We start from the raw sequence: 13,528 nt of genomic DNA, 5'->3' as shown, positions 1-13,528 counted from the left end.
TTTCATTTGTATACTTAATATGAATGGTATTGTATTAAATGCATTTTCCTGCAACTTTCTGTTTCTACTTATCATTGTTTGAGATTCATCCATATTGACCAATGTAGTTGGTGATTTTCTCAATTGTATGTATTCCATGGTATGACTTTATCTGCTTACCAGTTGATGAGCATTTTTGATGCGTTTTGTATATATTGGGAAGTTTCTCTCTCTATATGTTCCTAGAAGTGGAATTGATGATTTGTAGGGTGCAGATGTTAAACATTACAAGGTAATACAATTCCTTTTCCAAAGCGGTATATCAGTTTACATTCTTGCCAGCAATGTATAAATTCTCATGGCTTCATATCACCTTATCACTTGTTATGGCTAGAGTTTAAAAAATTTTGCAAATTTGATGAATTTTAAATGCTGTGTTTCCATAATATTAATTTTCATTTTTTTGTTGTTTTGTGGGAGTTCTTCATGTATTCTTGGTCTTAATCCTTTGCTACCTATATTGTTTATGAATGTCTTCTGTCAATTTGTTGCTTGTCTGTTTATGTTTGGAGTTTTATGTTTGTGTCTTCTGAGGAAATTTTACATTTCAAATAATTAATGTAGTAAAATTTATTAGTTTCTATTATGGTTTATGGTTTTTACATCTTGTTTAAGAACTCTTTCTATATATACACAGAAGGAATGTAGTTAACAAATAAATATTAATTATAAATTGACTAGAAGGATAAAGAACAGAATTGATAATTTGGTATATCTTTAAATGTTTTATTGACTATCATAATTATTACTCTGGAATATTTTGCCATTCTATTGGAATATATTGTCATTTCCTAAATATATGTTTTTGGGTGTTTGAATAACTTTTAGCTATTTGTAAGTACTTAAGAGTTATTCATTCTTCCTCCTTCTTCAGTGAGAGGAAGGTGTGTTATTATCATAAGGATTTACAAAGATATCTTAGATTGGAAGATATTACTCTACAGATTTATGTTTAAGAATAATCCAGTGCTAAATGAGGCAAAGATGTGATTTTATAAAATGGCTTTGTTTTAGTCACTACATTTTTAAGCTGACCAGTTTATTCTAAGGCAGGGTTCAGCCAGGCATGGACTGAGGACCAAATCTGGCCTGGCCTGTTTCTGTAAATAAATTTTTATTGAAATACAGCCACCTGTATTTATTTATGTATTTTCTAAGACTGCTTTCATGTTAAAAGCATTGAGTATTTGTGACAGAGACTCTTTGGCTCCCAAGCCGAAAATATTTACTATTTGGCACTTTACAGAAATACTTTGCCACCTCTTGTCTAACTTACTTTAGTTTGTGCTGATGCCCAGCTATTCTGGTTTCGATTGTAGTGGGCTATTGCAGTCTGGACTGATTTTCTGCTAGTATTATTTTTCCCTTTACAAGAGATAATGAGAAAAACGGTTGAGTTTTGGTTTCACGTAATTTGAATTGGACTTCAGGTATATCTGGGAGAATTCTCGGTTAGGGAAGTGCCCATATAAATTAGATTTAAAAATTTTTCTACATATTCTATGTTAATTCAGCACTTTTGTATACACTCCAGTTTGTCGTGTCCTTAGGAAGGATGGCTAAAGGAATGTAACCTTTAGAGCAGTAATTCTTGAAGTACAGCCTGAAGACCTTGGGAGCCCAGGAGACCATTTCAGGGAGTGGTGTGGTCCTCCTTTTCCATCTACATATCTAGTTAGAGGATGGATTTTTTTCATGTACTGCAACCAAAACAATATAATACAACAGATTGAATACAAAAACATATATTAGAATGTAGCCATCTTCTATTAAACCAGAATTGAGATTTGCAAAAATATGAAATAATAGCATTCTTCTCATTATTATTATTATTTTTGTTTTGAAAAAGTCATTTTTCAAAAAATATGTTATTTATATTAACATATACTGGGTTTATTGCTTTTTTTTTTTTTTTTTTTTTTGCGGTATGCGGGCGTCTCACTGTTGTGGCCTCTCCCGTTGCGGAGCACAGACTCCGGACGCGCAGGCTCAGTGGCCATGACTCACGGGCCCAGCCGCTCCGCGGCATGTGGGATCCTCCCAGACCGGGGCACGAACCCGTGTCCCCTGAATTGGCAGGCGGACTCTCAACCACTGCGTCACCAGGGAAGCCGTATTGCTTTTTTGAAATGAATTAATATTTGTAAAATTTCTTAGTTTTAATTTCTAATATAGTAGCTAGTAATAGACATACCCCACATAAGTAAAGATTTTTGGGAGGTACCAGTACTTTGGATCCTGAGACTAAAATGCTTGAGAACTGCTGAAATGATAGGCTATTTAAGTCCAATAGCCTAGTCTCATCCACAAAACAAAAGAGTCGGACTTGGAGAAATCTCAGGCACCTTTGAGTTATTGAGCATTTATGGCTGAATGTTATATCCAGTCACCAGTCTATTTGTGTAAGTAATGAAGAGAACATGGGCTTTGGAGACAGGATAGTCCTGGGTTTGAATTCTGATTTATAGTAATTTTTAGTTGTGTAAACTCAGGGAAGTTTCTAAACTTTTCTTAACCATCGATGTCTAATCTAAAAATGGTAAATGTGGTAGTATATGTGTATATCTGAAGTTAGGAGTTAATGAGTGAAATCACAGGAAATAGAATTAAACGACTATTTTCCCTTGTTATAGTTCTGTCATTCCTCCTGTTAATTCTTTTGTTCTCATTCTTACTGCCAGCATACTAGTTAAGGCCCTAGTCACTTCATGTTTGGTATAAATACAGCTTTTAAAATGAAGAATTAATTACATCCAAAATAATTTGCATGGCATATATGCTATGAAGTGTTATAAAGGAAACTATGTGACTACCCAACTTAAAAAAGGTTCTCCCTTTCTAACACCCACCCTCCTCAACCCAAATCTAATCACCATTTTGAATTAGTGTTTATTATTCCCTTCTTGAAAAAGTTAAAAAAATGTATTCCTGGGCTTCCCTGGTGGCGCAGTGGTTGCGAGTCCGTCTGCAGATGCAGGGGACGCGGGTTCGTGCCCCGGTTCGGGAAGATCCCACATGCCGCGCAGCGGCTGGGCCCGTGAGCCATGGCCGCTGAGCCTGCGCGTCCGGAGCCTGTGCTCCGCAGCGGGAGAGGTCACAACGGTGAGAGGCCCGCGTACCGCAGGAAAAAAAAAAAAAAAATGTATTCCTATATAATATAATCTCTCATTTTACCTGTTTCTGTATTTTATGAAAGGGACGTCATACTGTGTGAACTCTTCTGTTACTTATTTTTTCTCATCAAACCTTTTGTCTCTAAGATTCTTTCTTATTGTTACATATAGCTTTGCTTCATTCATTTTCACTGCTATGAATGATTCGGGTGCTCAAAGGCAAAGGTTTTAATACCCCCCTTCTCTCTCCTCTCTCTCCTTCTCCCCTAACTTCTTTCCCCCCACTTCCTCACTCCCTCTCTTCCCCTACTTTCTTCCTCTTCCCAGTCTCCAACTAATCACCACCCAACCCCTGCATTGGCATTGACTGTGGGTACCTGGTGCAGTCTGTGCTACCCTCTGTCACTGCCTAGCTAGCTTGCTCCCTCTTTGCTTATTTCTCTGTTTCTTCTTTTAGCCACCATCTCCTTCCTTCCCATCCCTCTCCTTCTCTTTCTTTGTTTTTCCCTCCAGTGTTCCTCCACCCTTTCTGTACCCCCTATCTTCTCTCTCCCCACCCCTCCCCAACCTCTTCTTTTTCTCTGTTTATATTTGTTTTGTCTCTGCTCCCTTCCCCCTTCTCCCCTGTCTGTTGGTCAGACCCTCCATGGGCTCTCTTACTCATTTTCAGTCACTCTGTGTCTAGGTCTTACTCCAGTGGCCCACCTCTTTTCTTCCCCTTTCTACCTTTATGTTTCCTCTTTTTGTTCTTAACACACCTCCCTTTTGTTTTTCCTGTCTTCTAGTTGAGTACCTTCAGGTTTACTACGAAAGATAGAAAGATGAATCAGGAACAGATCTTTCTTATCCTGAAAGAAGTTACTTTCTAATATGGGAGATAATACATGCACTGAAAGACAGGGCAGGAAGGAATAAGTGTCCTAGAAGAGAGATTCACAGTGAAAGGAGAGGGCCTTTGAGAGGTTTGTAGGATGGATGTCATTTGACTCCAACCTTGAAGGGTAATAAATAAGATTTGGGTACATAGAGACTGGGGTGATGAGAATCACTGGTGGAGGAATTGGCATAAGCAAAGGTGCATAGATGATTTCCCTGAGGGAAAAGCATGTGGAATTGTTTGGTTTGCTTGGGGGTGTGTAAAGTACGTGAAGAAGAGCAGTAATGCGTCATATAGGAAATGTAGACTAGTATTTATTTAAGCAAGTATGATCATATTATATTGTTGGTCAAAAGTGGCTGTTAATTGTAAGCTCTCAGCAGGGATGAAGGGTTTTATACTTCGTCATATCTCCCGTAACTGTGCATAGTGCTGAGTGCTTGGCAGTTGCATGTTAAATATTTGTTTCAGGAAGGAGGAGGAAGAACTACACCATCACTGTTTAGGGCTATTTGGTTCCACTGTCATGTGGCGCCATGCCACCCCCTGTGTGTGCCTTAGTGCCTCAGTCTTCTCTTATCCACGATCCAGGAAATAGCCGTAGCAGCTGTCTTTAAATTACTTATGTCAGAATCTATGTCTGTGTCTATCTGAGTCTGTGTCAAAATCACACACAGTATGTTTTAGGGATCATCTCATCAGAGGAACTTGGGATGTACATCTTCTAGTTTCTTGGACCCCACCTCAGAACCTTAATCTGAATCTCGTGGTATGTTCCTAGAAATCTGCATTTTAAAATACGTCCTTCTTATGTACTCTAAATTTTGAGGGCCCCTCAGATTGTACAGGGAATTATTTTGACTAACTTTTATAAAATTAGCCCCTTCCCACTTTCACACTAAGGTGCTAATAATAATATACTCTTTAGAAAGCATAATTAAGATAGAAGAATTCTATGTAAATTAAATATGGACCCCAGTTATGACCCCTTAATACATTTTTCATCATAAAGGAAAATGTATTTTTTCTTTCTGGGAGCATATTTTAAGGCACAGAAAATGTTAAAGGAAGAAATATAAACTACTTTATGAAGTATCTGAAATCAGTATTTTTTAGACTCAAATTTATACACAAGAAACCCAAAACAGGCTTTAAGTTTTCTGTGTGAATTTATATATATATAAAATTAGTTCATATTTTTCTTTACTCCAGTGACTTAGGGCTTTAAACAGATCTTAAAACCTTTGCAAGGAAAATAGTTACTTTACGGAGAGGCTTATTTTGCCTACTTTGAGCCAAGAACCAGTCTTTGGCTCAAGTTTTAGGATTACAGTTATAAAATGGAGTAAACACTGATTAAGTTCATTGTAGAGTATTTTGTCTGAGTAAAACTGCACCTGTCCCTTTTTGCTGTTAAAGTATACTTTAAAGAATAAGTGCTAGGGGCTTCCCTGGTGACACAGTGGTTGAGAGTCCGCCTGCCGATGCAAGGGACACGGGTTCGTGCCCCGGTCCGGGAAGATCCCACATGCCGCGGAGCGGCTGGGCCCGTGAGCCATGGCCGCTGAGCCTGCGCGTCCGGAGCCTGTGCTCCGCGACGGGAGAGGCCACAGCAGTGAGAGGCCCGCGTACCGCAAAAAAAAAAAAAAAGTTGAGGATGGAGCTGAAGTGATTCAGTAAGTAGGTGAACAATTTGTAGCAGGCTGATAAAAGTTCTGCTGAAATGATTGGAACCAAATTTTTTTCTCTGAAGATATTAATTCTAAAGGTTTACAAATATTTCAATGCATACAATACTGAAGTAATGTATATTTTTTCCTTTTTGCAGTCATTTAAAATCTTAGTATCACAAATTTATAACATGGTTCTTCATAAAGAACTGGTGTGTAAAAAACTAACATTGCAGAATTGGATAGCTTTTGCAGAGTTACATCAGGATACATGTAGCTGCTATAAAAAGCCAAAGAAACTCAATTGCAATTTTATTGTCCAGTTTGATAGATATCCTGCCACCTTTGTAGCACGGAAGCTGTTTGTCACTGTATCCCTCTCCTCCAACAGCTGAACTAGGTTTTATAAGCAGTAATGGGCTCTTCTAGTGTAACTGTACTTTGTGTGTTTTCTAGGTTTTTATTTTTCCTCTTTTTCTTTACCTTTTTTTAATGCTTCAAATTGAACATTATCTTCAGTAATTAAATAATACTGTTTTCACTTGGAACGCTAAAGTGCTTCTACTCTTTAATTGAAAGTTAGATTAAGGCATTTAATATATTCTGAATTGTAAGAACTGTCCAAAAACATTTTTTTCTAAACAGATAAAACTAAAACTGTGTTTTGTCTAGGCGGCCTATATTGCCAAGGTAGAATCGATCTATGACTTAAAATAATCATCAAGTAAAAATTTTTTTTCACTTGACTTAAAGATATAATATGACTTAGATTTTTTTCCCCAGATGATAAATTTGGGGTAAAGTATTTAGTTATCTTGGATTATTTAAATTATCTTTAGATTTTATTTGCTGTTAACAGTCTGATGAAATGGCTTAAACATAAATGTCAGTCATTTTATATAAGAAGAAAGTACAGTTTAGGTTGGGTAAAAAGCGTGTGGAAATCAGTTTTGTTAGAATTCTCTAAGTGTTTTCTTAAAAGTATTTTTAAAAATCACAAGCTATAAACTGGCATATATAAACATGCATGTGTTTGTATGTGTGAGTTTATGGTGTCTATGTAATAAAATTAAAAACTACGTATTCTTGTAAGAAATTTCAAGAGTTATAAAATTTTCATATTTCATGGATTGTCAGTATTTTATACTTAATTGCTAAAGTATTCGTTGGCTTCAAATTTTTTAAACAAATAGTATTTATTGTTTTTTTATTTGTACAATAATATGTGCTCATTGTAGGAAATGTGGAACCTACTACAAATGTATACACACAAAATCCAGAAATCACCTCTTATCCAATCACCTGTGCATGACTTAATATTTTGGTGCAAGACTTTACAGTCTTCTGTATATAAATATACACATACATATAATTATTTTCTTATAAAACTATAATACTTATGTTATTTTACAGTACTCTTTCAATTAATGATACACTTCTTACATGAGTTTAATGGCTGCATATTATTAAGTATATGTATATTGCATAATATTATGGAGAAGTAAAGTTAAGAGCAAAAGCTGCAGCTTTGGTGTAACGTCTGAATGCTATCAGACCATGTGTAATTCTGGGAAGGAATGATTGAGTAAATGATTCAATTTTACTTTTCATATTCTGGCATTCTCCAAAATTTTATTTGGAAAAACTGGTGGAGGTGATATTTAAAAAATCTATTGAGTTGTATTATAGTGTATTGCATATGCACTATAGTTTAATTTTCCCTTGTTTTTGAGCAGTGATGAGCCTGCTCCTATATAACTGTCTTTTATTTTGTAGGATAAATTCCTAAAGTTTGAGTAGGAGTCTGCACATGTTTTTAAAAGTTTTAGTAGGTATTGCTAAGTTGCTGTCTAAAAACTTGCGTATGAATTTATATTCTAGCTTTACACGAGAGTACCTGTCTGGATTGTTCTTAAGAAAATAAAATTGGTCAAGATTAATCTTTGTAAAAAAGAAAAGATTAGTAAGTTAGTAGCTGTGTGATATTATTTTATGTTGCTGTGCTTCCTATCTTCATGCATATAAAATGAGGGTTATGCTACCTGTCTTTTTAGGGTTGCTCTGAAGATTGTCTCAATATATGCCAGATGCTTAAAATAGTATACACTAAGCATTCTGTGTATCTCAGCTGTTGTGCAAGTATTTAAAAACATATCTGGTATTGCCCATCAGAATGAGCTTAACTTAGTATTTATTACATGTATATTTTTAGGCATGTTGTGGAATAGGGAACCATTATTGATTAGATGGAAATTTTCATACTTTAAAGAAGTTGGAGGGAAGAATATTTCTTTAAGTAAATTTCTTTTAAATTAATTCTAGAATGTTTCCATGTGTTAGTATGATTTATAGAGATTAAGAGAATACTAAGTTGGTTGGAAGGCTTTCTTTAAATTGCATCCTCACTTGGTGTTACTAAGGAAGTGTCGTTCAAAAATCATTTTATGAAAGAGTAAAGTTTGTTTTTATATTTACTAGCATTGCTTACTAAAAGAGGTGAGCTTCAGACCAAAAGTTGCAACTTTGATGTAACATCTGAATATCAGACCACTTAAAATTCTAAGAAGAAATAATTGAGTGAATTAATTTGCTTTTCATATTCTGGATTTCTCTAAAACTCTGTTCAGAAAAATTAGTGGAGGTAATTTAAAAAAAATACTTGAAATTAATTTAAAATGTAGTTGAAGAGAACCAGAGTCAGACAATAGTTAAAGCAGTAAAATTAGATTCTATTCAGGAACTCTTGTAATAGGGGAAAAAAAGACCTGAGTGTAGAGATTGGCTTAATTCTGAATACAACAAGGAGAAATGGGGATTTTATAGCCACGGAGCAAGGTAGGAATGGGGGGAAGGGCTTCAGTAGATGGAAATTTAATAAGTGGAAACATGGGGGGTGGGGGAGATTCTGGTTAACCGGACTTTATCAGGACTCTTGCTGAAGACAGGCCAGGCTGATTAGATATCACCTGGGAGATGGTGGGGAATGAGGAACTGATCAGATGTCAGTGTGAACAGATATTGAGGATGGGGGATTCTCTCTAAACTGACCTAGGATTCTTGCTGAAACTCAGAGCTGTAGGTCTGACCAGGACAGAGGGCCCAGGTGAGACGAGGATTCTGAACATCCTTACTAACATTTGGTTCCGGAGAGAGTGTTTGTCAATATAAACAAAAATACAATTGTATTACTTTTAAATTTGTTTTTTTCCCTTCCTTGGCAGTTTGTATATAGGTATGTCCTATTTTTTGGTTCTTCATTATTTTTTTTTTGTAGTGGGTTTATTTTAAGCTACATATAAGTGGAATAGTAGGATTTACAAGTCAAATTCATTAGAAAATAACTTTTTAATTTGTCTGTGTTAAATCACAGAGTTGCCTTCTAAAAAGAATTTTTATTTATTTATTTATTTGGCTGCGTTGCCTTTTAAGCAGTGAATAAATAAAGCTTGCCCTTACCTGTGTGATAAAATTTTGATTCCTTCTCATGGTTCACGAAGCCTTTAGTAGTCTATTACCTCCTTGCCATTGACACTGCTTACACTATTTTTATTGCTCATCACTCCTAGAAATGCTTTAATGTTACTGCTTTACCAAATAACTTCAGTGTCTTAAATGAACCATGTTCTTTCACCATCCATTCTTACACATACCTTCTTAAATTCCTTCTGCATGGCATGTCCCCTTGCTCTTAATCCTTTTGTTTCCTCCGTATGAGTAATCATTAATGAAGACCAAACTTAAATGTCAACATCTTCTTGGTACTTCCATTTATTTCTAGGTACAATTAAGTAATTTCTGTATACTGCCAGTAGTATCTTGTATATATCTCTAAATTACACTTTGAATTACTTGAAAAAGTCTTTAAAACATTCCCAAAGGTATGAACAAAAGGCATGAACAAATGGAAAAACGTATTTCCTAGAATAGGAAGACTCAACATCATAAAGTTATAATAACTTAACATGTCTTTAGGTTATTTTATAAAGTTAATGAAATCCCAAGAAAATACTACTTAATCATTTTTCTTTTGGTGGAGAAAAAACAGAGTAAGCTAATTATTAAGGAAATGTAAGACAAAATACACAAGTAAACATATCCAGGAAGACTCTGTAAAGAACAGTGAGGGGGACTACCTCTACTGAATACTAAAATACATTACCAAATGTCAATAATTTAAAAACTGTAGTATTGACACATGAAGAGAGAGACTGACCAGGGGAGTAGAAGAGAAAGTCCAGAAATATACAAAGTTCCCTATAAGACTGTAGTATATTATAAAGGGACGACTTGAAGTAGTCCATAAATATTGTTGGGATAATAGAGGATTCATCTAGGGGGAAAAAAAGTTGGAGTACGAAGAAATTTAACATATGGATCCATGAAATGGGCTGTGATGGGGGTGGAGGGAGAAACAGAAGTACTTGAAGAAAACACAGATCATTCTTCTGTAACCTTGGAGTGTGTAAGAATTTTCCAAGTATAATTTAGAATCTAGAACCATTAAAGAGAAAAAAAAGACTAAATTTTTTACTACATTAAAACATATAAAATCCGTTGTGACCAAAAACCAAACAATACCATAAGCAAAAGTCAAAAGGCAAATGACAAATTTGGGAAAACTGTTTAGGACCAGAGCAAAGATAACATTCCTAATATATAAAGTGCTCCTAGAAATAGATACGAAAAGACAAACTAATAGAAAAATGAATGAAAGACATGATCAAACAACCCATAGAAATCTAAGAAAAAAGTACTTTAGATTTATAAAAGACACTTCATAAGGGACTGTCAATTAAAACTATCCTGAGATAGTTCACCAAGATATATCAAGTGACAAAAGAAAGTGTGGAACAGTGTGTATAGTGGATATTAGTGAGTTAAACAAGTGGGAAAGTGAGAATTTGTATTTGTATGTATATGCACAAAAATACTCTGGAATGATACATAAGAAATTAATGACTGATTACCTGATTGTTGGGAAATTGTACAGGTGAGGACCAGTGGTGGGAGGGAGACTTTTACACTATATACTATTTTATATTTAAATCATGTAAATTGTAGGACTTTCCTGGTGGCGCAGTGGTTAAGAATCCACCTGCCAATGCAGGAGACATGGGTTCGAGCCCTGGTCTGGGAAGATCCCACCTGCCACGGAGCAACTAAGCCCGTGCGCCACAACTACTGAGCCTGCGTGCCACAACTTGTGGGCCTGTGTGCCTAGAGCCTGTGCTCTGCAACAGGAGAAGCCACCACAAGGAGAAGTCCGCACACTGCGTTGACGAAGAGTAGTCCCCGCTCTCTGCAACTAGAGAAAGCCCACGCACAGCAACGAAGACCCAACGCAGCCAAAAATAAATAAATAAATAAATGAAAAAAAAATCATGTGAATTGTAGAGGAGAAAAACTTTTCCTTGACTGTCTTAAGGTCCCTGGCAGGACATAAAAATTAAACTAACAAAGAGAGTATTAGGAGAAAAGCATGTGAATTTAATTAATATGTTTTACATGAAATGGGAGTCTTCATAAGGAAGTGAAGACCCAAAGAAACGGTTAAGCCTGAGCGTTCTTATACTAGGTTTGATGAAGGGTGGAAAGTCGTGGAAAAGCGTGGAAGGACAAAGTGTATGAACTAAGAGTAGTAAACTGGGGGAAAATCATCAAGGCCTGTTTATTCGGATTCCTCTCGGCGTACTTCTGTCTTTGAGATAAGGGTGCCCTTTTCCTCTGGGCTATAGGCACCTCTCACATAAGAAGCTTCAGGGAGAAGGGGGAGACGAGAGAGTGCTTCTAGAACCTGGTGTTTCTATGATTTGCTTCGGGGAGGATGAAAAGGTCAGAGTTTTTTCTATACCTACTGTTTCTCAAATTCCTTCATCTTAAAATAGTGTGCCAATGTGCCATATTCGGGGGTAGTGTGTTCTGAATGCAAAGTATACTACCTATTCAAAAAATGTTTTTGAGCTTATTACATGATGAGTGTATAGCACTTATTACATATGTGACTTGTTTTCCTCACGGGATTGTTTCTCTTTGTCCTTTGTTATCGAATGTATAATGTTGTTTTCATAACTAATTCTTTTAGGCAGTTTTCTTAGGATAACCTAGGCTATATGCTTGATATCCCTCCAGTCAGGTTGTATTAGGGTAACATTTAAGTGCTTAGGTTTGACCAGAACATTTAGATTTGTAACCAGGGTACTTTGCATAAAATAGGTCAGTAAATATGTATAAGCTTATAAATATTTATAATTTGATTTTAACTGTTGTATCTTTTATACCATTATTGTTGTAAGCTGTTGCAACAGAGTCTCTGTAAAAGATCTCCTGTTGTGTGGTGATGATCATTTTGAGCTATGCTTATTGATATTCCACATGGGAAGATTCAGCTATTTTTATTTTTATTATTTTTTAAAATATTTATTTATATGGCTTCACCGGGTCTTAGTTGTGGCAGGTGGGCTCCTTAGTTGTGCCATGCGAACTCTTAGTTGCAGTATGCATGCGGGATCTAGTTCTCTGACCAGGGATTGAACCCCGGGCCCCCTGCATTGGGAGCGCGGAGTTCCATCCACTGCACCACCAGGGAAGTCCCTCAGCTATTTTCAAAGAAAAATATATCTTATTTATCAACTGTGGAAAACTTGGTAACCTAAGAATTAGAAGTTAGCATATCATATACAGCTGGTATTTCCAAAGGAAAATAACATGCAATGAAAGAGATATATTTGCTTCTAAAAAGAAAGCCAGTTCCTAAGCATTGCTAACATTTAAAACAGTCTAAATTTTACAGGTTAAATTTTGTAATACATGGATTAATAATGTTAATCTCTTCATATATTGCATTCATCTTTTATCTCCTAATCAGTAAATTTGAATGTCAATTAAGTTGAAAGTAATGGCTGAAGAAATGTTATAGTTATTAGCTCATGAGTATCTTTAGTAGTTTACAGAAGTACTTTCCAAACATTACAAACAGCTATAGATTAGCTATCTAATGATTGTGAACATTAATAACTAGTCTTAGCTGAATAATTTAGAACAGTATCTGGTAATTAGGAATTATCAGTCACAAATTCCTTTCGGAGAACGGTATCAAAAAAAATAACAACAGTGATAATTACTCAGTTGCCATTTAGCTTTTTGACTATTGGAGTAAATTAAAAGGAGATTTAAAAATCAACTTCAAAAATGTGAAAGCATTTCTAATATTCATATTTACAAAGGAAAGAGTTGGTTTGCTTAGGAAAGACAAAGCACTATTTTGGTACAGATTTGACTGCAAATCTGTTTATCACAAAAGGAAATATATTCCTTGTGGCACATTAAGAATGTACTTTATGAAACTGTACATTGCTTTGAATTGAAATATGTATTATAGAAACCATCTTCTTGTGCTTGAAAAATTAATGTTAAATACTGTCTTTTAACCTATCTTTTCCAATGGCCAGTTGAAAGTTTGTCTGCTGGTTATGAATGTAGTTAGAATTGAGAAAGAAATATATTACATAGACTTATATTTCACCTTTAGAATGAATGGTGTCTTATCAAATGGTTGAAAGACTAACTATGGTGACAGTCATGGAAGTTGTAACTTAAGTGAATACTAGTAAGAGCATCATGGAAACAAATCTTTAAGAGAGAGTTTGTGATAGCAAAAATATGTATCTTCTCTTGGCCCTGAAGGGGACATGAAAATCCAAGAGGAATTCCGCAGATTGTTTATAAACCAGCAGGAAAGATCAGTTCTATATAATTGACTATATGCTATTGCTACAGTAAGGTATTATAAAACTTCTGTTTCCATAAAAGTGTGAATGAATTTTTTTAGG

At 35.4% G+C, this 13,528-nt stretch overlaps 1 protein-coding gene across 2 annotated transcripts in view; it reads left to right on the top strand.

Moving 5' to 3' along the window:
* LRBA (LPS responsive beige-like anchor protein) overlaps nt 1–13,528 on the top strand; it is a 767,039-nt gene that overhangs the window by 165,201 nt on the left and 588,310 nt on the right. The gene's annotated exons all lie outside the window — the stretch shown is intronic.

This window comes from Mesoplodon densirostris, chromosome 1 (genome assembly GCF_025265405.1).
Source record: "Mesoplodon densirostris isolate mMesDen1 chromosome 1, mMesDen1 primary haplotype, whole genome shotgun sequence".
NCBI classification, from domain to species: Eukaryota; Metazoa; Chordata; class Mammalia; order Artiodactyla; family Ziphiidae; genus Mesoplodon; species Mesoplodon densirostris.
Note: the sequence above shows the minus strand (reverse complement) of the source record. Positions and strands in the feature narration are given on the sequence as shown.